Genomic DNA, 27,892 nt, shown 5'->3' with positions numbered 1-27,892 from the left:
TCTTTGTATCATATTGATTTCTCTTTCAGAATCTACAAAATCTGTACAAAATCTTTCTTACTAGTATTCCTAGTCCAACAGACAGTTTATTTCTCATGACTCTGGACATTTTCTGTCGAGTTAATCTGCTGACTTACAGTAACAAGCATGATGTGGGGTGGTAGAAAAAAAGCCTAGGTGTGGTTCAGTCAGGAGTAAGATGGAACCTGGGCCTGGGCACTTGAGGACCTGTGTGAGCTTAGGGAAGTTACTCAGCTTCTCTGAACTCTATTTCCTTATTTGAAAAAGGAGACGACAAGCCCTTCCACAACCGAGTGATGTGAGGCTGACGACTGTTTGTACTAAATGCACGGCACATAGTCGGAAGTGGCAGCTCTACTGGTAATGACTTAGCGTTCTCCAGTGGTCTCTGCATCACCATTTTCCTGATTACAGGAAAGTACAGACTCTGCCTGTGAGAGCAGTCTCTGGAGGGTCCTTCAGAATTCTGCCTGCTTTGTGATGGTCTCTGTGGGAAGACTGTTCAAAATCTGTTGCAAAAATGCAACGATTTACTGGCCAACTCTTTAGCCTCCATAAAGCATTTTTCTATTTAATTTTCATGATACAGCAGTTATGTGATGTTTCAAAACTATGGCCCAGTAATAAATGCTCAGCAGGTACAACTTCTATTTACTGAATCTCTGTGTGCCAGACATTTTACTACCATCTATACACTGAGCTGAGGACACTGGGAATCGATGGAAGAGGAAATGCAATTTGCCCAGGTTGTAGAGTTCCAAACGTGAGGTGCCAAGCCTCAAACTCACCCTCTCACAGTCTGTTAACTCCTTCCCATCCTCTTCCCTCTGCTTCATCCTTCCCTTTCTTCTCCTTCCCCTTCTCCATTCAACAGATGTCTTCTGAGTACCTACAAGAATGTCAGTGTCTTAATTATCATACGATCTCCCTGATATGAGGAAGTTGAGAGGCAACGTGGGAGGTTTAGGGGATAGGAAAGGAATAAATGAAACAAGATGGGATCAGGAGGGAGCCAAACCATAAGAGACTCTTAATCTCACAAAACAAACTGAGGGTTCCCTGGAGGAGGGGGGTATGGAAAGGGGGGTGGGGTTATGGACATTGGGGAAGGTATGTGCTATAGAGTGTGCTGTGAAGTGTGTAAACCTGGCGATTCACACACCTGTACCCCTAGGGCAAATACTACATTATATGTTAATTAAAAAAAAAAAAGGTAAAACAAAACAAAACAAAAGGATGTCAGTGTCTTGTCGATGTCTGGTATTTAAAAAAAAAAAAAAAAAGATACAGGAAACCGTTCCAGATGCAGAAGACATGACTTACCACCAGGCTTGAAAATCATTTTCTAGACTAACCATGGGATTCCTGTGAAAGAATCCTCACCACACCTCAGATCTTGGACAATCCACTGGCTGTCATCCCAACTGATGTCAAGTAAAGTTCTTTGTGTTCCTCTGAAACTCTGACACAGAGGCTCTTGCCAGTGAATTTGAATTTCTAGTATGGGTTTTGTTAATGAAAGAAACCATACAAATAAAAAAAGTAGAAACATCTGAGGGGGAAAATGAAGCCATGAAATTGTCAGTACTTATTGTTGCTTGAAAGGCTATGACCATGGCGTCGTACCCTGCGCCTGGAACTTTCTTAAATCCATTTGTATAGGCTTGACAAAGAAAGAGAAAGGTGAAGTGGGCAGAAGGGAGGTGATAGTGAGAGCAGGGACAATTTAAATAATGCAGAAAATGTAGGCCATATTCCATTACTGTCCACCTTGGGGTGAGGCTGGGATCTGACCGGAATCTTCTGTGTCCAGGCTTACCTCGCAGCGCAGGCACCTTGCCATGCTTAATGTGATTCTAGGGCTTAAAAGTCATTATTTTCTGACTCTCTACGTGCCCTAAACGCCAAGGACCTGATGCTCCTTCCCTTTCTTCTTCCTTCCCCCCCTTCCTGGGTCTGTAGGGTTGATGGACAGCAGCATGTTCATTTCAATGCAGTGCCATTTAAGGACTTGTCAAGACGGGAATCTTGACTGCACACATCTTTCGCCTTACATTCTGACTTTGGAAGCTTACAGTCTTGTGGTAAGAGACACCTCTGCAGTATATTTAAAATCTGTGTCTGCTAAGCCCCCTATATAATAAATAATGGATTTGCATTTGCAAATTGTAATAATCTCTAGAAGGAGATAATTTGCAAGGACATTAACTTGATAGGCAAGCTACCATTAATTAGAAATCTTAGCATGTTGACTTCTAAATGGCTAATTAAGCCTCTATTGAGATCAACTGCAGGTAAGAGGCAAGGAAGAACAATCCAGGAATATGAAAACAGCATTCACCTTTGAATTTGACTCAGCTCAAAAAGACAGAAAAGTCCAGGAGGAAATCTAGGTAGGAAAAAAAAAAAGTATCCGCCAACAAATTAAAAAAGAAACCACAGGGAAAAATAAAAGCTTTTGAAATTAAAAATAGAATCCATTACCTGTTGAAACGCTTGCGTCACTGCAAATTCTGAAAATACTCTCAGAATTGCTTTTTTGAAAGAAGTGTGTAAAATATCTTTAAATCCCCTGGAGATCCACCAACTATTTTAATAGATTTAAATATTTCTTATGTAATTTGACATTATGTTCCTACCCCCCACATATTATAAGAGTGTAAAGTGATACCATTTTAACTGTTAAGAAACACAGAAGCATCACACTTATATTTAAGTCCTGCCATTTTGTCACTTCTCTCTTTTACAAATTTGTTGGGAGCAGGAAGCTCCATTCCTTAGGTTTCAACCTGTTCCTCATACACTGGATTGGGATGCTTCTGAGTAAATAATTATTTCTTTGAGAAATAAGCTTTGAGCTCTTCAATTCTTAATCATTTGCTTCAGTTTTCAGTTTTTGAGCCAAAAGTGGCAAGCTTGCCAGGGATCACCATAAAGGGGAAAGCTGGTGAGGGGAAAGAACCCAAAAGTTGTTTTATTTTAAAAGTATTCTCCACACCCAGCATTGAGCTCAACGTGGGGCTTGAACTCATGACTGTGAGATCAAGACCTGAGCTGAGAGTCAGATTCTTAATGGACTCAACGACCCAGGCACTATCCCCTCCCCCAAAACATTCTTATCCCCTCCACTGACCATTCTCCAGAGGAACACTGGTCAGTAAATAAACAAACTCCTCTTTTCTTCTGACTCATACAACCCAAGTAAAATATGCCCCCAAGATGCACGTTGGGGAAGCCCACAAAATAAAATTATCCCCTCTATCAGGCATCTTACTATTGGAAATCAACAAAATGTCAGGAAACCATTCACAAGTTTTGGAGCATGGTTTTCTCAGTTTTAGGCAACAGAAAGTCACCTGGACATCTTATCTGAGGCAAGAGAAAATGTACTGGAGAGCCATCAAGGGTTCATGGAACTTGCGGGAGGTTGCAGGGTGATAATGGGGTGCGCAAGAAGGCTCTCAGGCAACTCCAAAGAGCCTTGACCCCAGACACATTTTTTTTTCCTTAATGAGAGCTGATTATTTATTTATTTATTTTTAGAAATTTTACAAACAGGTTCTTTTTTTTTTTAATTTATTTATTTTCAGAAAAACAGTATTCATTATTTTTTCACCACACCCAGTGCTCCATGCAATCCATGCCCTCTATAATACCCACCACCTGGTAGCCCAACCTCCCACCCCCCGCCGCCACTTCAAACTCCTCAGATTGTTTTTCAGAGTCCATAGTCTCTCTTGATTCACCTCCCCTTCCAATTTACCCCAGCTCCCTTCTCCTCTCTAATACCCCTTGTCCTCCATGCTATTTGTTATGCTCCACAAATAAGTGAAACCATATGATAATTGACTCTGCTTGACTTATTTCACTCAGCATAATCTCTTCCAGTCCCGTCCATGTTGCTACAAAAGTTGGGTATTCCTCCTTTCTGATGGAGGCTTAATACTCCATAGTGTATATGGACCACATCTTCCTTATCCATTCGTCCGTTGAAGGGCATCTTGGTTCTATCCACAGTTTTGCGACTGTGGCCATTGCTGCTACTGGGTACAGATGGCCCTTCTTTTCACTACATCTGTATCTTTGGGGTAAATACCGAGGAGTGCAATGGCAGGGTCATAGGGAAGTTCTATTTTTAATTTCTTGAGGAATCTCCACTGTTCTCCAAAGAGGCTGCACCAACTTGCATTCCCACCAACAGTGTAAGAGGGTTCCTTCCCCTTTCTCCACATTCTCTCCAACACATGTTGTTTCCTGTTTTGTTAATTTTGGCCATTCTAACTGGTGTAAGGTGTTATCTCAATGTGGTTTTAATTTGAATCTCCCTGAGTGCTAGTGATGATGAACATTTTTTCAGGTGTCTGATAGCCATTTGTATGTCTTGATTGTAGAAGTGTCTGTTCATATCTTCTTCCCATTTTTTGATATGATTGCCTGTTTCGTGTGTGTTGAGTTTGAGGAGTTCATTATAGATCCTGGATATCAACCTTTTGTCTGTATAGCAACTTCTTTCAAGATATGTCTTCAAAGGCAAAGGAAACAAAAGCGAAGATGAACTTTGGGGACTTCATCAAAATCAAAAGCTTCTGCACAGCAAAGGAAACAGTCAAAAAAACAAAGAGGCAACCCATGGAATGGGAGAAGATATTTGCAAATGACAGTACAGACAAAAGGTTGATACCCAGACACATTATTACTACAGAAGGGGCGGTGTGTCACAGGGCCTTTGCTAGGTTAAGTCCCACCAGTCATCCCTCTACTTTTCTGCCATGTACCCAAAATTGAGAGCCCGAATGCCTGAGGGTAGATAATATGACCCACTTCCTCCAGCCAAATCCAGCCTTCTAACTGAACTCTGAGTTTTAAGGACCATACGAAGTTCTCTTTTAAAGAATAGACAAGAGCTAAATTTTCCTACTTTCATTTCAGTTACCTGTGTTCCCCTTGCCATCGATATTCTTAAACTTTTTTTCAGGTTTATAAGTTTGTATATAATTGGAAATATGCTTATTAAATGAAAATGAATAAACCACTACTAATTAATTCTCCTGACTTGGAATTCATTTATTGCGATTTGAAGTAAAACACAAGTTTTCTCCAGAAAGCCACTAAAGATACATTGTTTTCTAAAAGAATGAGAATAAAAATTTGTCACGCAATATTTTCAAGCATTTAGAAAAAAATGCTCATGGACAACAAAAATGCATTTTCCCTGGTTTCCTAGAGTGTTCTGATGAAAGAGCTAGTTTGAAGATACGAAAGAATGTATAGGAAAAAAATGAGAATATTTTATTATAATGTGGCACCACTCATGGGATCCCACACAAAGTGAGCTGGTGACATGCCTCAGCTCCACGCACGACGTACCTATCCAACAAACACTGAAGAGTTCTAATTACATTCACCCGAAATCCTGGCTCTGGAGAAAAGCAATTGTCTCTCTGTAAGTCCACAGTGGGTTCTGGAAGTCTGGGAATAAGTGTCTTCCCACCTGTTCATCTTCTACCACCCAGTCCCTCGGTGCTAAAGTAAAAATTCCAGGATCTATCGCTTCTGATGCCTCTTCATCAGCACTAGACTTATTTACATGTAATTTTTGGAATGCTAGTATTTAATTTTGAAAGCAAGTGCTTATCAGCATTTTAATAAATAATATTTAATACCAATAGGGGTATAAAAAATGTGAACCATTCAGCCTCCTGTTTTTTCCACAAAAAGAAAAATTTTAAAACAACGTATCTCCCATGATCTCATCATAATCCTCTCCCTTACTTTCTGTTTACTGCTAAGTGTTGAAATTGGCATGAACTTGGCTAGATCCACAATTCAAGAGATTCAGTGTCATAGAAGGGGTCAAACAACAGTTTTGCACCAAGAACTCTCACCTCAGGACCTTCCTACCTCTTCATGGCCAGAGAAGAATGGGGGGCATGTCACAGCAGTTTCCAATTAACTACTTACTATTACAATCTAGTAAGTATCAATGCCGCCACCTTCTTCCCATTCTTCTTCTGATTTTCAATATTTTCCAAATGGCATGAACCATGAAACATTTGGTCACAGCAGATCCAGGAGAAGTGGGAGGGAACTTTATTAGACATATGAAAATGTGTTAACAGAAATATCATTGGATTTGAATATTAAACTTTATCAGCAGATAGCTTGTGAATTTCATATCGCTACTGAAAAGAAGATTCCTGGAAGCTTGCCCTGGGGTGTATTTTTAAGAAAGAGATTCGAAAGATTTCCTTCATAGAAATGGAATATCGTCATCATCTTGTTATCTGGACTAACTAGAGAGAGGCAGCACTGGGATGCTGCATTTTTTATTTTAGCATTTTAAAGACTTCTTGTGTCTCTTCCCCACCATAAATATCTCCCATTTCCTCTTACACTTCCTTCTTATTGTCCCTCCTCCGCTGCCACTTCTCCTTAGACCCAGCTCTGTTCTCATTTCCATGAAACTTTTGCGTGACATCAGTTAAACATTCTTTACAGGGCCTGGAACTCTTTGGAAAGGAGATGCTGTATAGATCTAATGAATAAATAAAAGACCCGCTATATCCTCAGGCCCTTGCATTGCCAATTGCTGATGAAGTTAGCAATTTTCTAGGACTTGAATAAGTATGTTAGTGCAATGGAGACCATGAAACAGAGTAAACTTCATTTAAATGAGGAGAGTCTACTTTGGGGTAATTCCAACCACAGTTAAGTGTCTAAAATAATATCTTCTGTGTTTATTCCTTTTTTTTTTTTTTTTAATTTAAGCTAAGGTATATGTATCCAACTCAGTACATAAGATATTAAAATGTACTTTATAAACCTTCACTCCTTTGGTATTGCACTTATATTTTTCTGTTGGAATAACACATGCATAGTTAGGAAGCCTGTGTGCTTATGTAATTATATTTGGGTTTCTGGTAAAGTCCTCTAGGGACACTTGATTGATTTAAAATAAATGAAAGATCATTTGTAAGTTTATGGGAGGCTTAGAGAGTTGGATGCTGTGGTGTGCTGAACACAGACTTCGCTATCATTCTAAAAGGACCATGAACATTGCTGTTTCAGCTTTGCTGATCCTTTAATTGTAAGAAATTCTCCATTTAATCACACATCTTAATATCTAAAAATTAGAAAAAAATTCTCTTTTTTCAATTTTATCCCAACACATTAGCCCTCTTATTATTCTAGTAAAGGACAGTGATGTCTTTGAAAACGAATTATTTCATGCCTGCTTCTCTCCACTTATGCCAGTGGCTGGAGCAACAGGGAAATGGTGTAAATCGCACTCTGAAATAATGAAGCAAATAAGGGTTTCTTCAAATGGGAAGGAACATATTTACATTTGTAAATATTTCCTATCTGGGGGCTTTTATCGTGTGAAAATAATTCACTGACATGGAGATAATGTGCAGTAGAAAGTGGAGGAATGGAGAAGGGGTTTATAGGCACTCCCATTGGGACAGTTTTCTTGGAATGAATCAGGCTTAGTTTCCTAAGCTATATGGATGATGCATTTTATTGGTTTCCTTGTCATTTCAATGAGATGACTTTGGTCTCCGAAGTATCTGTCTTTGTTTAATACATTGGCCAATATGGTAATGAGCTACTGATGCTTAAAAAAAAAAAATGGTATGCCATTAAATGGGCTCATCTTGGAAGCTTTGCATTTTTCTCTGGAAAATATTTATAAAGTAAATACTCTGAAAACTGCCTAATATGTTTAGCCACAGCTGATTGGCCTAAGAATGAGCATCTGGCATAAAGTTAGTCAAGCCACTAACAACTAATGACCTGTGAAGTAGCAGAGTTCAGCAATAAAAAAGATAAAATGAGCCCCTGTGATTGTCTATCTCTTGGGAGTTCAAACTGGGGACAGGGAGAGAGGGAGGTAAATAGGAGGAGTCAAGTCTGTAGGTTTGAAGAGAGAGGCTCTAACAGGGTTAGACCATGGTAGGCTGTAGCTAGGAGGTATCTCCAACCATGAGAAAGTGCCAGCTGTAAGATACAGTTATCATGTCAACAGGGCAGAAAGTTAGAAGTCACAGTTGACTAGGGAATCTAGTTCAGCCACAAGTACTGGCTCCTCCCTCCCCCCCCCCTTCCTTCCTCTCTTCTTTTCGCCAATATTTACTCAACACTAACTGTATCCCAGGAGGCAGGCATAATGAAAAACAGGACAGACATAGTGGCTGCCATCATTATGGGTGTTTAAATCAAATAAAGGGGATGGACTAGTACCATGGCTTTGCTCTTACCTTGGTCTCCAGATTCATGCAGTAATATTAGTTAAGGCATTTGCTCTGATGGCAAGATCCTAGGTATTCACAGAACAAACCTGAAACAATAGGAAAAAGAATTGATAAGTGCCAGAATGACATCTCCCTACAGCCCACTGTCAGTCATCCTACCTACCCCGCTTTCCCGCCTCTCAATGCAGTAAACATGGAATTTTCCAGAAGACACAGACCATTTCTGTCAGATTTGCCCTGTATCATGAGAAATGATAACTGTCCTATAAAATGCTAAAGAGGCCATGGTCAGATTCCTTGGATCTTGTGTCAGAACTCAAAAACCCTAGAAAAATCTGTATCTGATATACCTGATGAGTTATTGAAGGTGTTCTTAGTGTCTAAGAGAGTGCATGGGGCATAGTCGAGGATCCCCGTTACTCCAAAATATCTACAGAATTTATGGATGGCTGGTGAGACTGGAGAAGCCAGCAGAGGCCAGATCGTCTTTGGAGGAGCCTCAGGCCACCACAGTCAGGATATGCCTTCTTTGAGGTATATAAACCATAGGAGTTTAAGGGCAAAAATCTCTACAAATTGGATTTTTGTTCCTACTGTCAAGATTTCAGGGAATAAAAATGATTGTTTGTTCTAAACATAATGGGCTTCCTACACCAAGAAATCTACGATATTAACTACATCTTGCCAAGAGTGCTGGGTGCACCCAAAATTGTCCATTAGAAAGTAAAGAGGTACTGAATGAGCCTTAAATCCAGCCTTTGTCTATTTGGGTGTCACTAGGGTGGCAGCTGGATATTTATCTGTATAATACAATCCATGGCGAGAGTCAGGTCTGGGTACGTCAGACACTTGCTCTCTACGGTCAGATTTTGTGGGGTTTAATTTCCCAGTTAACTATCTCCACTCTCCTTTGTGGTGGTTTGGCATGGACACAAATTTGTTTTCCAGATGGAGAGACAACCCCATCAGTGGACATGCTTCACTAAAGAGGATAACAATTCCAAGGAGGTTTTTATTGAATACTGGCTGTGTGCTAATCCTATGCTGAAATACACTATGTATATAATCTCAGTTGGACTCTCTGCGCCAAAGAAGGACACAGAGAAACATACAGAGTGGGCAGCCTCATGGAGGTGGAGAAGCAGAGACTGGAGTTTGGCTACCATAAGCCCAGGAAGGGCCAGAGCCATCAGAAGCTGGAAAAGGCAAGGAAGGATTCTCCTTTAGAGCCACTGGAGGGGGTATGCCCTATCAACACTTGATTTAGAACTTCAGGCCTCCAGAAATTTGAGAGAATAAATCCTTATGGTTTTTTTTAAAGGTTTTATTTATTTATTTGACAGATAGAGAGAGATCACAAGTAGGCAGAGCAGCAGGCAGAAAGAGAAGAGGAAGCAGGCTCCCTGCTGAGCAGAGAGCCCGATGCGGAGCTTGATCCCAGGACCCTGAGACCATGACCTGAGCTGAAGGCAGAGGCTTAACCCATTGAGCCACCCAGGCGCCCCAATCCTTATGGTTTTAATCCACCCAGTATATGGTGCTGTGTTATGTCAACCCCAAGAAACTGATATGCTCCCCATAAAAAAGACAATCAATAAGCATGCATAAATGAACATATAAGGGAATGACTTGAAGACTCAGGAAGTGGTAACTGACTTTCTATACCAAACCAAACACTTTTAGAAATTTACTGGAGAGCCAGATCTTACCAGGTGGGTAAACTGAGATATAAAGGGGTGAAAACACCTGTGTGAGGTCCTTAGGAGAGTTAAGAACCCCAGTCTTTGGACTCCCACTCCTTCCCACCTACCACCAAGTTTTGCTCGCACTGTGTTGTCAGAGTCTAGAGCAACTTCACAGTAATTAGACTTGAGCTGTGAGAGCTTCATAACGGAGGCAGAACAGAAGTAGGCTAGGCATTGCCACAGATGAGCTAAAAGCTGAAAAGGTACAATTAAGAATCCCTTAACTGTAGTGTCAGTTGCAAAAACTCTTCTAAAGCTTGAAGGCTTCGGTGTGGGAGGCCGATACGTCAACCCTTTTCTCATCTTTGCTGATCTCAGGCGATGTGATATTTTGTTCTTGTAGGGGAACATGCTTGCCCTGAACCTCTCCACCTCTCTGCCTTAGCCCACGCTGTACCCCCTGCTTGGATTGCCTATCCTCTGTGTCTACTGAGAGTGTCAAAATCCTACTCTCTTTAGGACTTAACTCAAATGCTGGCTCTATTCTGACCCTTTAGGCTCTGAATTCTCTAGCATTTGGAGGTGTCGGCACCATCTGGGTCTTAGCTTACTGGTCCTGGCTTTATCCTGTACTAGCCAAGAAATCATGATTAAGTCTCATTTAGTTTCTCTGAGCCTTATATTCTGCATTCCTTTATTCATTCCATTGAGCAATCTTTGGTATTTTGTAAGCAACGAATATGTTCCAGGTCATGTTCTTAGTGCCAGAAGATGAAGGAAAAATGCAGACTAGGATCCTACTCCCATTGAAATTATATTTGAGATTGGGAGGGACAGATAACAAGCATATAATGAATGGCATACCATCAGGCAGTGTGATAGATGTTATGGAGAAACAAAAATAAGGTGTCTAGGGGGATGGGGGCAATGAAACTTGGAGTTCAAGAAGGATTCATGGAGGAAATGATGCTTTAACTAGAATCTGAATGATGAAGGACCTATCTGGAGCATATGTGGAGGAAAAGCACTCCTAGCAGGAGGAGGAACAATGGCCCCAGTATGGAACCTAGCTTGGCACATTCAAGGAACAGAAAGATGTAACTTGATCAGAGTGTAGTGAGGTAAGGGTTATTGGAGGTAAATATAGACAGAACAGATGGTGAAGGACCTTGTAAGCCATGGAAAGGATTTTGGATTTTATTCAGTAAGTAATGGGACTCTATCAGGAAATTCTAAACAGGGTACTATTATAATCTGATTTGCTTTTACAAGTTACTCTAGCTGAGAAGTGCAAAATGAGTAGGGAATTGACAGTGAATGTGAAGAGACCATTTAGAGGTCATTGTAGTAGTCTAGGTAAAAGATGACAACTTCTGAGGTCTAAGACAATGCTGTGGAGCTGGTGAACAGGGGCCAGATTTGGGATACACTGTTGAGGGAGAACTGCCAAAATAGCCTTGAGGCTGGGGGTAAAGGATGAAATAGGGTTATCTAAGGATTACACGTAGGATTTAGACTTGGGCCAATTGAGGTGCCATTTATTGAGTGGACTAACTCCACAGCTCTGTGCTGTCATGATCCAAGCAGCGCCAACTCTTAGATTTACAAAATCTGTATTTGTGAGGAACTAGAATGTAGTGATTAAGAATTTGAACTCTGGAGGCAGACCTAGGGTTGAATCCTAGCTCTGCCATTTTTTGGCTGTGTGTGTCCTTGGGCTAGTTGACCAACCTCTCTATGGCTCAATTTTCTCAACTAAAAAATAAGCAGTAGAAAATAGCTGTTATTATGAGAATATGTAAAGGGCTTAGTACAATTCCTGGGATGTTAGGCATTCAAAAATGCTGGTAGTAATATTAATAGTAATAATCTTTGCTGTCCTCATTTCTTTTTTGGTGTACTTTCCTGGGAGAACTATCCCATCTACGCAGACTTCCAGTGCTCCTGTGGTTATCTCTGATTCTCCTACTTTCTATACTATAGTGTCTCATGTCAGCTCCTCTCCCTCCCATAATATTGGTACCCCTTCTCAAAACTCACTTTTGCCACATGCCTACTCAGTCAAAGTGTTGACCTTCATTACCAGTTCCATTTGCACAACTTTAGAATAGTCTATCTTATGTGAGAGAAAAGTCACTGAACTTGGAGTCAACCACCTCATTCACTAACACAGAAGTTGCAACTTCAGTTTCTGACAAAGTAAAGTAATTTTTTCAACAAATCTTGAATTTGGAAAGAATTTAGGAGAAATTTTGTTGGGATAAGGGAATTATTATTTACCAGTCTTACCACTCGAAGAAATGGACTAGCAGCGCAAGTTTGAATTTCAGTGAGACCAAAATGGCCCTGTGAACTAGAGCTTAATACAAGGCTCTGTGCATAGTAGATGCTAAATAAACACCTAATCAATTGGTTTGAAGTAAATGTTTGTGAAATTTTTAGTATCTCTTTGCATTGTACAATTGTACTACAACTGAAGAGTAGGTAAAACTAGAGACAAACAAGACTTCATTTGTACTAAGTATGAGGGAAAAGTTTATCCTCCTGCTCCATAATTTTAATTTTCACAAAGCCTTGAGTCAACATTATTTAATATCACAAACCTAAATTTGTTTTGCATATTTATAATAATTTTTACTGTCATGAAAGAACAAACAGTAATTAAATGAGGTTCTCATCATTTATTATGCCTTTGAGATTTGGTCAGTGTGAGTGACAGTTATGTCTTGTCATTGTAGCTAAGCTTCTGCTTACTGCAATTTCAGCTCAGTTCCCATAATGGTTTAATGATTGTATCACATCTAAAACAATTAGGCATATTTCTTGGAAGTCAAATGGGGCTTGGAACAAAATTGGAAATCTCTGAGTTTCCATCTGAATGGTGAGTTCAAAATGTAAATGACTGTCTTATGATAACTACCAAGAGGGGAGAATGACAGGCAAATTCCTTACCTAATTAGGAAATACTTTTTACGGCTGTAAAGTCTCTAGATTTAAAATTAGACTGGCTGTCAGCCTATGGGAATTGGTTGAGTCATGCAGAAGTCTAATACAATAGAATCTGAATCTCAGCTTCTATATTTAGCCTCACTCAAATTCATTCTTTTTTATTTTTACATGCATAGAACCCAACTTAGCAACTGATAATTACTGGGTATGATAAGAGATATCCAGGGTTTTTCTTAGATTGCAAGTAGGGCCTTGTCTACAGAATTACATTTGTCAGCTCATGAGTTCTAATGAGGTCAAACCTTGAACTTGACACTTTGGTTGACAGGCTCACATGGAAAAAGACTTGAGTTTGGATGGCCATTCACTGCCCCTTTAACCTCAATCCACCACCTTGAAATCCATGCCCTTTGTCATGGCAGTTCAAGTTCTTTTAGAGGGATTAAAGTACCTTAGCAATTTAAAAATATTTTTGTGACCTATAATTACTAGTGGGAGAAAACTCAATGCACGTTTGGTTATACTAATGGGTCTTTAGTTTTATCTTTATATAAAAATTATTGTGTATTTTGGGCAATGCTGAGAAGGTCTTCCCTTCTACCTATTATAGGATAGATGGTAAATGTATTTGGACATGGGAATATATAATAATACCTCTCTGAAAGAGCCAAGCATATCCCCCTACATTAACAGCATAATTTAGAATTATGTAGGATGTTTTATGAAAAGCCTCATTTCATATACTCCTTATTTATACTTCACAGTAAGGTAAGCTAACATTGAAAGGCCATGAAATGACTATGGACATCAAATAAATGAAATTCACAGGCCCCAATAATACTGGCAGCATATAATATGTCTTCATGAAAGCTCTAAATGGGAAAATGCACAATATTTATTTGTATTCCAAACCCAACATATTTTTTAAATAAATCACCCTTGACCATATGGGCAAACTGTATTAAAAATTCATAAAGACTCTTTTTCAACAGAGCCAGTTGCTCTCCTTTTGATTTTACTTTACTCAGGACAGACAATGATCATGTCTGTAACAAAATCCTAGATTTGGTGGTATCAGCAAGAGCAAAACATAGATAAGCTTAAAATAAAGGAGGGAGGTGGATAGAAATCCTTGAGACGATCTCAGCCTCAGATTGCCAAGAGGACAGACATGCCTGTCTGAGAGATTAAGTATTCATTCTGGAGTCAGATGGATATGGTAGTTGCTCTTCTAACAGCTTTTACATTACCTACTGACTTAAAAGATTGGGACTAGCATTGCTAGTCTAGCACTAGCTAGGACTTGCAATTTTGCTAGGACTTGCAATATTGCTAGGACTAGCAATGCTAGCATTGCTGGACTCCTTACACTTGGGAACAAAATCTGTCCTACTGAATAAGTAATAGAGCAATTAAACCCTCCATCCTGGGGCATGGACTAAACCAGGATGAATTCCTAAAAAGCATTATAAGAAGGAAAGATAGGAAAATACACCTTGAAAATGGACAAAACCAATATCATAATAAATCATTAGGTAATGCTGTCCATTGGAAACCTATTCTGTTTTGTTTTTCTTGGATAGGAAGCCTTATAGACCTAACTTCTAATCTCTATTTTGTAGTAATTTCATCTAAAAATGCTAACCTCTCGTTGGCAAAGACATCTTATGCTTTCATTAACACTCTCTTCTTCTCCCAAAATTCTCAGCCTTTAAAAACTCTGCCAAGCTACTCAACTGGTCTGAAGGATAATCCATTTCCAACAAGTTTCTTTTCCTCCATTCTTAGTTCCTTTGTCGTCTGGCTACCTTTGCCACCTGCAGGTTTTTATTTCAGTGGTCTCTCAATAAATCCCAGTGTTCTCAGTCAGACCAGTAAGGTTTCAAGGCCTGTGGCCCTTGAAGTCAGAATTACCTATCTCTAAATACTGGCCCTGCCACATTTTAGACTAGGGACTCTGAAACAATTGCTTTTAATCTTTGTGCTTTAATTTCACCAGTAAAAGAGAAAATAATAGTAATGCCTACCTCAAGGTAAAACACTTTAAAAACTAAGAATACCTGCCTAATGGATTTTAGCTGTTTTAAAAAAATTATTATTTTTAGGGATTCTCTGCCCCACTGAAAACAGCACAGTACACTGGAACAGACACAATAATAATGGTAATAATAATACCTAACATTGATTGAGCTTTTACTACGTGCTCAGTGTGTTAGGTGTATTAATTTACTTTTTATAACTCTTTCAAGCTGTTCTATTATTATCCACATTTATAGATCAGGAAACTGAGCCTCAGAAAAGTTAAAAACTTGCCCACACTCTACGGCTGAGTAAAGGATCCAGGCAAGAATTCAGTCCAGGCAGTCTGGAAATTGCTACAATGCATAGTTGTGAAGTTTCTGACTCGAAATCAGCATACCTGGGGTCAAGCCCCACCTTCATCACTTGCAAACTGAACTTGTAAGTTCAATCCTTCGGTGCCTGCCTCTCTCTGTACTGCAGCTTCCTCATCTTTAAAACGAGCATAATTGTTTCCCATCTATCTACAAGATATGGTAAGAAGTAAATTAGAACAGTTTGGAGTCCCTGATTAGTTCTCATGAGTGTTGATTATTCTTCTTAATTTTCAGTGATGTTTGTAGAAGTGTTTTATAAACTCTAGAAGAGTTTTTTAAATGTAGAGATGATATTGCTGCTCATGATAACTCCCAAAGGGCCTTGATCACTGCGAGACATTGAGAAATGAATCCAGGCTAAAGTCTTCTTGGCTCTTGGGAGTTTAGGATGCTCTATCCTCTTTGTTAATGACATAACATTTGGGGAGATTACGTCACTGCTCAACTCAATAACAAGGATTTTGAAAAGTAAGTTTCCTGAGATCATTTCACTTCTGCCATATCCTCTGCCTACTAAAAACAAAACTGTTGAAGACTTGCTTGTTTTGTGCCAAAAGTCAATGATAAATAAGGTGAATCACTACAGCTAGAGTGATCTTTTCATAATTCAAATCTGAGTGAACCATCCCTTGATCATTATCCTTCAATGTGTTCATTGCTCTGGAAATTAAATCCCAAATCCACATCCTGACCTGCATGTCCGGGATGGTAATCTCCCTGCCTCCTTCTTCAGCCATGACACACTCTTCATTTTCTGCTCCCACTTCGCTGGTCTTTCAAACCCCTCTCCCCACAGCGCTCTTGGGTGGGCTGTTCTTTCTGCTCAGTACATTCTCGACCCAGCCTCTCCTTCTTCTAGTTAATTTAGCTCATGTGTCACTTCCTCAAAAAATCTTCACTGGTCTTCCTGATGAGGCCTTCCTGAACAAGTTTTTTGGGGACCCCATTGTTCTCTTCTAGCATACTCAGTATAACTAAACATCTATCAGAATGATTATCTAACTCCTGTCTCTCCTCCAGTAGATGAAATGTTCCAGAAGTCTATCAAAGGGTCAAGACTTTTGTACTCAATTACATATGTATCTATTGATGAATGAAGGGGAATATTCTGCCATCTTTAGTGATTTCTCCATTCTCACTTGCAAAACAAATTAATTGGAGCCAAAATCTCCTGCTTTTCATCCTCTTGAATAAATGACTTTCTTCCTGGAAATGGTAGAATTTGGAAAAGTAAAGAACAACACAGAAAGCCCTCCAAGATTTTCCAAATAGAATAATACAGAAAAAGCAAAAGAATAGTGATATTTTTCTCCCTTGGTATAGAAACAGTAGAAAGAAAACAAAATAAAATGATGAAAGAGAAGGTAAGTAGATTAAATTATAGCGACTTCCAAGAAGCCGTCAATCAAAACTTCTTTTTAAGGAGAAACTGGAACAAAGGGAGAAATAAACATAATGGGATTGTGAGTGTTGATGAGAAAATGTAAGAAGGAACCAATGCTTCATTTTCTTTCACAGCTTTAATTTGATTTAATATTCTGTCATAGTTGCTGTGTTTTAGAAAAATGTATTTCGGGAATTTGCTCATGTTTCCTGTGCACTAATGAAAGCATCATTGAGAGGCTGTGTGGCACGCTAGTGTGGAATGGGGAATTTGGAGTCAGATCTATGTGCACTCTGCTTGGCTCTACCACCCACTAGCCACGTGACCCCAGGTAAGTTACTTCTACCTTGACAACTCACTTTCTTCATCCATTAAATGGAAATAATAAGGGCGCCTGGGTGGCTCAGTGGGTTAAGCCGCTGCCTTCGGCTCAGGTCATGATCTCAGGGTCCTGGGATCGAGTCCCGCATAGGGCTCTCTGCTCAGCAGGGAGCCTGCTTCCCTCTCTCTCTCTCTGCCTGCCTCTCCGTCTACTTGTGATTTCTCTCTGTCAAATAAATAAATAAAATCTTAAAAAAAAAATGGAAATAATAAAAGTACCTATTTCATGGAGTTATTCAGAGGAGCCAGTAAGATAAAGTAACAAAGTCTTGGCATACTGATTGGCACATAGAAGGCACTTAAGAATTAGCTGTCAGTATTATTATTGGCACTTCCTGGTTATCTTTCAATGTTCTAATCTAGAGGCCTTGGTTTGCAGGTAACTGTATGTATGCCACATTCTAGGTCACTGTTTGGAAGCGCAAGTGTGGACTCATGGTCTTAACAATACAGTGAACTCCGTCTTTCAGAGCAGGATTCATGGTTTATGGCTCTAGAGAATTAACCAGTTAATTTACCTTGTCCTGAATCTGGGAGTCTCTTTCTTTCTCCTTCTGAATGCCTAAGAGAGTCTTCTTCTGGCTTATTGCATACTAAAGAGTAATATTTAGAGAAGAACCCCAGGTTACTCAAAGTAGTGTGGGTGATTCATCTGAAGACTCAAACATCTGGGTATGTTTGCATGGGATTACTTAGGGATAGAAGATACTGTTATTATCCAGTCAAATCTAAGATTAAGGACAATGCTTTGCTTAGAATAACCAAAGAATTGGGTTGGAAAACACCTAAGAAATCATTCAGTCTACTATTCCCAAACCTGTATCATTATTGGAATCCCCTGGAAACCTTTAGATTTCCAGTCTGACCCAAACCTACCAAATGTGATTTCAACAAAATAGAATGTCAATCTTAGGTCTATACCTCTCCCCAGGGGACTGGTTAGGGAATGGTGGTGATTGGTCACACTTGAGAATTACTGGTATAAAAGAGAACTGGCAAATGGGCATCATTCCACTGCCCACCCTGTGAACAGGGGGTAGCTACGAGAGTGCTAGAAGCACTGTATCACTATTTTGGGGTCCAATGAGAAAGTGTTCTGTGATCAGTTAACAATGTTTCATATGGTCTTGGGATAGGAAGACGATAGCTCTTGTGCCTTGTACTTAACAGTTCTGATCTGATTCAATACTCTCATAATCAAGATGTGGAAAGAGAATCAGAGAAAGAAATTGAATTACTGTATAAGTTGGCTTTAGCTATTTACAAACATTCCCCAACATTAATGAGTTAAAACAACAATCATATATTTGTCATGATTTTGTGGGTTAACCGGGTGGGTTTTCTGTTCTGGCTTAATTTCTTGTCTTAGCTGAGGCTGAATAATTTAAAATAATCTCACTCGCATTTCTTGCAGTTGGAAGACCAGTTAATCTAGTGACATCATTCACAGCCTGGCTATAGGCTTAACTACAGCATCATCCAGCTGGCTAGTCTGAACTTGCTCACATATGGCAGCATGGATATCAGCAGCCAGAAAGAGCAACGCCCAACATGAAAACACTTTTAAAGGCACTGCTTGCATTGTATGTGCTAGTGTTTCATTGACTGAGCAATGTCACTTAGCCAAACATGGCTTCAAGGGGTTGAGAATTAGATGGCCCCTCTTGATGGGAAACAAAATCACACTGCAAATCGTATGCACACAGACATGAGAACATCTTGTGATCATTTTGCAATCATCAACACTTGCCTAAAATCATACATTTGATTTGTAGAAGAGCTAGGACTAGGACTCAAGGTGCCAACCTCCCAGTTTAAAGTTTTTGCCTAAATTGAAACCAAAAGAAGTATTATACATATATAGCCTTTGATACATATTTGGACCTCAAAGGTAGGACAGGTTTGGCAGAACTGGGGTTAGAGATGGCCCCTTAGACTAGACTGTAAGATGTAGGACTTGTCATCATCACAGATACCCTGAAGGAAGATGTCCAATGGGTTATAATAGACAGGCTTATTTCAATCAAAGTCATATCTAAGGAGACCCAGCGTGGTGAGAGGGGTGTGGCAACTAGAAATTCCTAAATAGTAGCTGCTTGGGATCCATAGAGTGATACCATCATGATCCTAGATGGTCCCAAAACCTGCTGGTAGGAATGGGTCAGCATGGAAGGCAAGAGGGGGGCTTTTGAGAGCAATGTAGGTTGTTGACTTCTAGGGTAAGAGCCTCAGGTTTTCTAATGCATAACTTTAAGGGAGGCCATTCATGTGGACCAAATGTGAATGGCATGCCCTGGAGTAGTATTGTACAACATGGTGGCTTGAGTTTCCTATCCCAACAGGGAACAAAATTATCCCAAAAACAAAGTATCGTCACAGTCAGACAAATAGTGAAATCTTTATGACAATATTTTAAGCAGTATATATTATATTTCAACAGACACACACAGGTTTGGAAGGTGGTAATAGAAATGCTAAGAGTTATAATTTTTCATAACCTACTGTTTGCTAGACATCATCCTAAGGACTATCTAATCATAAAGATTCACAGAGCATAGTTATTTTTAAAAATCAAAAACAAAAAAAACACCTATTCTCTAGATGAGAAAATAAGGCTCAGAGATGTTACGTGATTTATTCACCAAAGGCAACACAACTATCTAGTTAGTGAAGGCACTTAACTGCGAACCCAGGTTTGTTTGAAGCCAAACCCTGAGCTCTTTCTTCTATAGCAGCTTTCCTCACCTCAAGTAGACTTTAATGTAGCAAGCAGCTCTGTTCCTGGACTGGACCATCACCAAGACCATCAATGACCCCCTCTTTAAGATACAGTCAGCCATTTCTCCTTCCAAGTATGGACAAATGACTAGCTTGAAAATAAATCACTTTGGCTTCCATTTAGGAAGATAAAATAGCAGAATTTTTATTGAAGTCATGAGTCTAGGAGGAGAAACTAAAAAAAACCCCTCTAAATATCATTTTTGCCCAGTTACTTGGAAATCCGGCAATTATCACATGATTACTCAGGCTGGTAATGAAATTAAGATAAAGTTTCATCAAAATAGCATATGCAATTTTACAGTCGCAACAGAATTGGTGTAAATATGAGCAGATGTGTCTGAATCTCTCAGATTTATAAATACAGAAACATTGTTCCCATTTGGGGTAAAAATCATTCTTTACTCTGGATGTGGGAACAGTATAGCTCAGGGCCCCAGTGCTGGCAGAGATGGTGGGGAGTCATAGCCAAGAGGCCTCCTCATTCCCTGCAACTTCCAATGGCAGATGCTCTTACCTGGGAAAATGTCTAGATTTCTGGCAGTGATTAGAGACCTTGGGAAACTGAGATAAAATGGTGAACTATGTATCAAACCAGAGGGATTTTTCCAGATAATGCACTGGTTCTTCTCTTCCAGGAAAAGAAGCAAAGTCATGCTAACAATGTTTTGAGTTCAAAATACAAGCAAGTTTGGGGCTCCAAGTGTACAGTACATCAAAGGTAGCTTTGTACACATGACATGACTTACCCAGAAATATGTTTTGCCTCTCCCCCCTGGGAATTGTCTTTTTACAGAAGAGTTAACAGCTGAGCCATTAGTAAGGAGCATCTGTTATTCTCCAACAGGGTTTAAGGAGGAAGAAAGGTAAGAGAGAGAGAGCGCATGCGCGAGCTCCCAGTTTCTGATACCAAGACCCCAAGGGGAGGAAGCAGGAGGAAGCAGTTATGCTCAGAAAGGCCAGAGAGGTATGATCAAGAGCACAGGCAGAAGAGCCTTGGGTGTGTCCCCTAACTTCTCCAAGCCTTCTTTTCCCATCTCTAATATGGTATTTTGTGTACCTGGCTCCCAGTATGCCTGGAGAAACATGAGTTACTATTATGCAGGTTTTTTGGCGGGGGGTGGGGTGGGAGGTGGGGGGGAGTATAAAAGGTGGAAGTCCTCCCCACAGAACATTCCTGCTGCAGGTGTTCCATCCCTCCTGTCTGAAGCCTCCTTCAACCCCCTCCGGAACAAGACATTGGCAAAAAGACCAAAGCAGCTGAGTCATCTCAAGGAGTTTTTATCACCACATCCACTAAGCACTTCTCCAGTGGAAAAATACCCAGTGCTTCCAAGCAGCAGTCCTGAGCACAGGGGTGGGAGGGTGGGGGCTTGAATGATTGGCACAGCTTCCTTCTCGTGCCAAAGTCCCAAAGAAGCAAGTCCTTTTCCCTCTGCATTACCTGAAATTAGGGGGAACTGTCAGTGTGGCTGCTTGGACACAGGCCACAAAAAATAATGCATGCACCTACTAGCTGGCCTCTCCAAGAACCATTCTTCAACATCTGGGCTTTCTATCCAGGTCTTTCCTCACCACTGGTGGGAAATGTGGTTTGGGGGAGAACATGTTTTGGTGAAGATGTCAGCTTAGATGGGCCATAAAGAAGAAGCGCTAGTTCCTTCAGCTCTCCCTCATAAAAGAGAGAGGACCCCAAGCTCCAGACGTGGTCTTCAAAGTAAAATCTCTTCCCTGTCCCTGTCCACTCAAACATAACTGTCCCCTTGAAACCTCCACTTACTCATGGAGGCACTTTAAACATAACACGTTCCTCCACAAACTCTGAGCATCTCATCCCCACTTCATGCACATCTCCGCTCCTTGCTCTTTTATTTATTTTTTTAAGAGAGAGATCACAAGTAGGCAGAAAGGCAGGCAGAGAGAAAGGGGGAAGCAGGCTCCCTGCTGAGCAGAGAGCCTGATGCAGGGCTCGATTCCAGGACCCTGCGACCCGGACCTGAATCGAAGGCAGAGGCTTAACCCACTGAGCCACGCAGGCACCCCTGCTCCTTGCTCTTTTAAGTGTGCTTTTCTCCCTAGTCCCTCCAGCTAGAAACTTTGGAGTCACCCTCAATTCTTCATTTTATTTCTCCCATTTCAGTATGTCCTGTTGGTTTTACCTTTAAAGGATTTCCAGGATCACATAGCTTCTGTTAACTTTAAAAAACCAAAACCAAAGACAAAAAAAAAAAAAAAAAAAAAAAAAAAAAACCAAAAACTAACCAACCAACCAAACAAACAAAAACTGCAGGGTTGGGGGCGCCTGTGTGGCTCAGTTGGTTAAGGATCTGCCTTCTGCTCAGGTTGTTATTCTGGGGTCCTGGAACTGAGCCCCAAGTTGGGCTCCCTGCTCAGCAGGGCATTTGCTTCTCCCTCTCCCCATTTGTGGCCTCTTTCTCTCAAGTAAATAAATAAAACCTTAAAAAACTATTTTTTTTTTTTTAATTAAAGAATAAAACTGCCAGGGGTGCTTGGGTGGCTCAGTTGCTCAGGCAACAGGTTCCTGATCTCAGCTCCGGTCTCATTTCAGGGTCTCGAATTGGAACCCCCTTGTTGGCTCCATGCAGAACATGAGGCCTATGTAAAAATAAGTAAATAAATGAAAAGAAAACTGCCAGTTATTTTACCAGCAAAAGATGAGCTTACCAGGGAATACCAGAATTGCAACCCAGGGCTGACTGCCTGCAGCTAAACTATCGTTAAATCCCAGAACAAAAGAGGAACCTGGCTTTTTTATAGAGAGGTGAAACCTTAGAAAACCTTTGCTCTTAAAAACAAAAAAAAGGTCACTGGAGTAAACTGGGTTTTGGAAGTGCAGTGGCTTCTCATTGGCTGAGTTGTGACTATCTCTCATTGGCTGGGCTGTTGCTGGGGGCGGTGGAAAGCCTTCCCACCTCCTGCTGGGCTGGTAAAGCAATAACTAAAGTGATATCCCTAGACACCTGCGTGGTTCAGTTGGTTAAGCAGCTGGCTTTGATTTCTGCTGAGGTCATGATCTCAGGGTCCAGGGATGGAGCCCCACTCAGTGCGGAGTCAGCTTGGGGATTCTTGCTCTCTCTTTCTCTCAAATAATTAAATCGTAAAGTAGCATCCAGAGAAGCTCCATCTCTTCCCATAGATTAACAGTTGACAAGGAGTGGTAGGGCTTGATAACTCCCTCTGCCGGCCGCCCAACTCCATTTTAGTAGGGTTTCCCTTTACTAATTCTCACACTTCTTACTAATGGTGCTATTACCACCATGATCTAAGTTAATATTATCTCTTATTTGGGTTCTGTAGTAGCCCCTGTCTGGTTGTCCCTCTGTCTCTCCTGCATTTCCTAATCTATTCTCAACCCAGCAACCAGAGTGATCCTTTTCTTTTTTTATAAATTACATATAATGTATTATTTGCCCCAGGGGTACAGGTCTGTGATTCAGCAGGCTTACACAATTCACAGCACTCACCATAGCACATACTCTCCCCAATGTCCATCACCCATCCTTAAACATACATCGACCATGCACTTCTGTGTTCCAACCCTCTCATCTCACTTGGTTTCTTAGAAGCCACTCTTTTCTCCTTAGCCAGTAAATCCTTTATAATCTGTCCCTGCCTTACATCTCTGGCCTCTTCTGTTACTCTCCTCCACTCACTTCCCTCAGCTGCATTGATCTACTTGCTCTTACTGAAATACAACATTGCAGCTTTGGTTTTTGTTTTTGTTTTTAAGATTTATTTATTTATTTGACAGAGAGAGATCACAAGTAGGCAGAGAGGCAGGCAGAAAGAGAGGGGGAAGCAGGCTCCCTGCCAAGCAGAGAGCCTGATGCGGGGCTCCATCCCAGGACCCTGGATCATGACGCAAGACGAAGGCAGAGGCTTTAACCCACTGAACCACCCAGGCACCCCTGCAGCTTTGGTTCTGCCCCAGGACATTTGTACTTTCTGTTGCCTGTGACTGAAATACCCTGAACTCTTAACTCTTTCAGGTCTTCATTTAAATGACACCTTAAAGCCTTCTCAGATGCCTGTATTTCAAATTACAACCCTACCTTCAGAACCCCTTACCTTCCTTCTCTGGCTCAGTTTCACCATAGCATTGATCATCCATCATCTGTTAGGTAACAGAATTTATTTCCTTATTTTTTATGGCCTCTCTACTTGTCCACTGGAATTTAAGCTAAATGAGGGGTTGGTGTTTTGCCTCATTTTGTTTATTGCTATATTCTTGGCACCTAGAACAGTATCTCTACACGGTCGGCATAGTAGATATGCAATAGCTATTCACTGAATGAATTTTTACAATTCTATGAAGAGGCCCTGCCGAAGGTAAAGTGCTATGGGGGGGGTAAAAGACTATTGAACTCTGGATGATTCCAGATCTAATACAACTTGTATCCATCAACCTATTGTCTAATTTTACTTTCTAGCTCTAGATACATTTACAATGAAAATAAATATTCACTTAGCCACCTTGTGAGTGTTCCTCACAGAGATAGAAAAAGTTCCAGTGTTGCCTGTGGAAAAGGTATTAATTACTAGGTCCTGATACATTCTCAGTATGTTTCTCTAGTGATGCCATCTCTGTGACCTGGTAGACATGAAAAAACTCTAAGAGTCTGTATTTGTGGCATGTTTGCTCTTAAATGAGAAAAACTGTGTGCACAGTGGAAAGAACTCAGGAATCATACCAGGCATCAAATTCTGCCTCAGTTGTGCAGATCAGGCATTTTACATTTAGAATTTTCTGCCAATGAAAAAAATACATAAGTAGATGCTGGAATATATACACATTCTATGTATCAGGCAATGTACTTAGTCAACCCTTTCATACAGAAGAGGAAACAGCCTCAGAGACATCAGACCATAGGGTCAGTGTGGCACTCCTGGTGGGTAGGAAAGCTGGGATTCAAACCCAGATTAAATGCATTCCAACACTCCCACCTAACACATCCTAACACACTTCCAAGTATCCTTAGAAAATAGAACTTTTTATTTTTTTTTTTTAAGACTTATTTTATTGGGACACCTGGGTGACTCAGTTGGTTAAGCATCCACCCTCGGCTCAGGTCATGATCCCAGGGTCCTGGGATAGAGTCCCACATTAGGCTCCTTGCTCAGCAGGGAGCCTGCTTCTCCCTCTGCCTGCCGCTCCCCCTGTGTGTACACTCTCTTTCTCTGACAAATAAATAAATAAAATCTTAAACAAAGAGAGAGAGAGAGATTATTTATTTATTTGAGAGAGAGCACATGCACCTGATCATGGGGTGAGGAAGGGCAGAGGGAGAAAGTCTTAAGCAAACATCACACTGAGCTCTGAGCCCAATGCAGGGCTTGATCTCACAACACTGATATCATGATCTGAGCCAAAACCAAGAGTTGGGTGCTTAACCGACTGTGCCACCCAGTGCCCCCCCCCCAAATAGAACTCTTTAAAAAGTTACTAACCAACTATGAGATATTCAAGCAACGTTTACCCTTCTGGGTCTCTGTTTCCTTGGCTGCATGATCGAGGTGTGTTTTGCCCCAGTTAAGGACCCATCTGTTCTGAGCAAGATTAAACCTCATAGGGTATTATCATAGGGAAGAGGAATATGAAGGGACCAAGACTTGCCAAAAGGAATTTATTCTGCCTTTATTGCCTATCAAGTCCAGTGCTCAGCAATATCCAGAGATTTCTCAGAATTGCTCACTTTCCTAATTGGTCTTGGGCACCAGGATGGGCCAAACTGTCTCACTGTTAGAGGCAGACCACAGAGGGTTGCCAGCAACTCTGCTTCTATGACTGGAAACATGACCAGGACAATGCAGGGGAGGTATCCTCACCCCTTTCTGGTTCCCTCCAGGACAGAAACTGTGGCCTGGACTTCATCAAACCCAGTCTTTAATATCATCTGTGACCTTGAGGGATGACTATGACTTTGAACTTTTTTTTGTAAAATCATAGAGATTAAGCAAGTGAGTTTTCTAAGCCAAAAAGAGATCTGAGCAGGAAATTTGTAAAAGGAAGATGTGCATCTTTCTGTAGGTATTTTGCCTATCTTCAGGCAAAGTGCATATAAATTTTACTATGTCTTCCTGAAATCTAACAGCTTATACAGTCAACCTATTGACATCTCAAGAGGAACTGTGTACTCCTGGGTTCTTTGTGGGGAACTGTCCCACGGTTATTCTAGTGTGAGACTTGAAATTCATCATGTGCTCCCTTGACATCTGGTAAAATCAGAAGGGTCTCAAATGAGCTAACTGTAAGTCCCCTTCCCCACTTTGTTCTGTGGAAAAGGTCTCCTGGACTTGTTATCAAAGGGACCAAATACAGTTCCTGAGTATCCCAACTGGTGGGTTTCAGTTCCCTGCAGGCCCATAGAATTACTCAAATAAACCAACTACACACTCCCACTGGAATGAGGGGTTACCCTAATCTCTTAGTAATACAGAGCCTGCTTCCCACAGTCCCTGATTATTCACTCTGTTCCCAAGCACAATGGCCATGTGGCCCCGTGTGGCCTCTGGTATCCTCCCCCAGACTGTGAGCATATGTGATGAAGAAACTGCTGTCAACTCCATCTGTCTGGTGTTGGGTGTCTTGTGTTTGGTCATCCCCAAAGCCCAAGGGTGGGGATCCCTTCACCAGAGGAGTGAAGAGAGGGTGATCAAAACAGGCATGTTCCATGATAAAACAACTTGTCTCACTAACTACCTTTTAGGACAAGGTCAAGTGTTCAAGTTTGAAATGAGGATGAATCGTTATATGATGGCTCTGTCACGAGTTAGGAGACAAATGCTGATGGTCTCAAATTTATGACCTCCCCAACTGTATTTCAGTCTTGTATACACCCAGACTTCAGGCCATTGAATGACTGACTGTTTTCCTAGCTTTAGATATTTCAAGAGTTGCAGGGCTTCACTCGATAGCTTTGGCAAACACATAATAAATGTAAGAGTCAGTAATCAATTGTGTAAAGTTAATTGATTCTCGCTTGGCTGTAACACATTTTTGTTCAAATATCTGTTCAGAGTAGAGCTTCAGTTACTGTGTCTAATAAATGAGTCATTGTTCCAGATGGTTAGTTAGGCCCAGTTAAATAAATCTTAAAAAGTATGAAAAAATGGGCAAATACCCCACTGACTTGTTTGAATTCCTTCTCTGAAAGTCTTTTTGAAAGCTATCGGCACTGCACCGTGGTAGTAAAAACAAATTAATACCTCTTATGAAACTCTTACTTTGCCATGACGAAGTTATAGAAAAGCTTTTGGTCTTTATAGAGCAGCTGTATGAATTACGTAATGCTTTGTAACAAATTACCCCCCAGTCTAAGCAGCTCAAACCAACACCTACTGATTATCTCACAGGTTCTGCAGGTCAGGAGTCTGGGTAGGATTTTACTGGGTGCCTTTTGCTCCGAAGTCCTCATAGGTCACAATCAGGCTGTCAATTCTCAACACTGGATTCATTTCCAAGCTCCTCATGGTTGTTGGAAAAGCTTCAGTCCCTTGTGGGCTGTGGGTCCGAGAGCCTCAGTCCCTCGCCGTATCTCATGGACCTTTCCATAGGGCAGCTCACAACAGGGCTGCCAGCTTTTCCTGGAGAGGGAGAGAGAGAGAGAGAGAACAAAGGTAAATAAGGCACTTTTGGTGGTGGTTGTGATCTAATGCCGGAAGTAGCAATCTATCCCCTCTGCAGTATTCTGTTCCTTAGACTCAAACGATTAGGTCCAGCCCATGCTCCAGGGAAGAGAATTACATGAAAGTGTAAATACTGGGGTGGGGGACACCGCTGGGGGTCATTTCGGAGTCTGTCCACTACGGCACATGGTGCTGGCTCACGTGGCACACAGCATTTCTGTCCGTGTGAGGCCATCCCACCTCAAGGACCTGCAACTCGCTGAGGGCGTTCTTTAGCCCCAAGAGTGTGTCTGGCTCACAGAGGGGATGGACCAGAGTGCTGGGGAGCTCACACCTCCAGGAACGGGCCTTAATCAGAAAAGGCGGGAGGGAGTAGTTGAATAAAAACACAGGACCCTG

General features: G+C 41.0%; 1 long non-coding RNA gene across 1 annotated transcript; it reads right to left on the bottom strand.

Annotated features, from left to right (window-relative positions):
• Positions 1-809: 809 nt before the first annotated feature.
• On the bottom strand, positions 810-27,447 carry LOC106005116. The gene is made up of 3 exons (XR_001178278.2): positions 27,207-27,447; positions 8,280-8,359; positions 810-910 (listed from the first exon to the last, which is right to left on the bottom strand). It is a non-coding gene; the product is annotated as an uncharacterized LOC106005116 (long non-coding RNA).
• Between the last annotated feature and the right edge of the window lie 445 nt (positions 27,448-27,892).

The sequence above is a fragment of the Mustela putorius genome, unplaced genomic scaffold (assembly GCF_011764305.1).
Source record: "Mustela putorius furo isolate JIRA1106 unplaced genomic scaffold, ASM1176430v1.1 tig00000095_pilon_pilon_pilon, whole genome shotgun sequence".
NCBI classification, from domain to species: domain Eukaryota; kingdom Metazoa; phylum Chordata; class Mammalia; order Carnivora; family Mustelidae; genus Mustela; species Mustela putorius.
The sequence above is the reverse complement of the archived record's forward strand: the minus strand, read 5'-3'. Positions and strand labels throughout refer to the sequence as shown.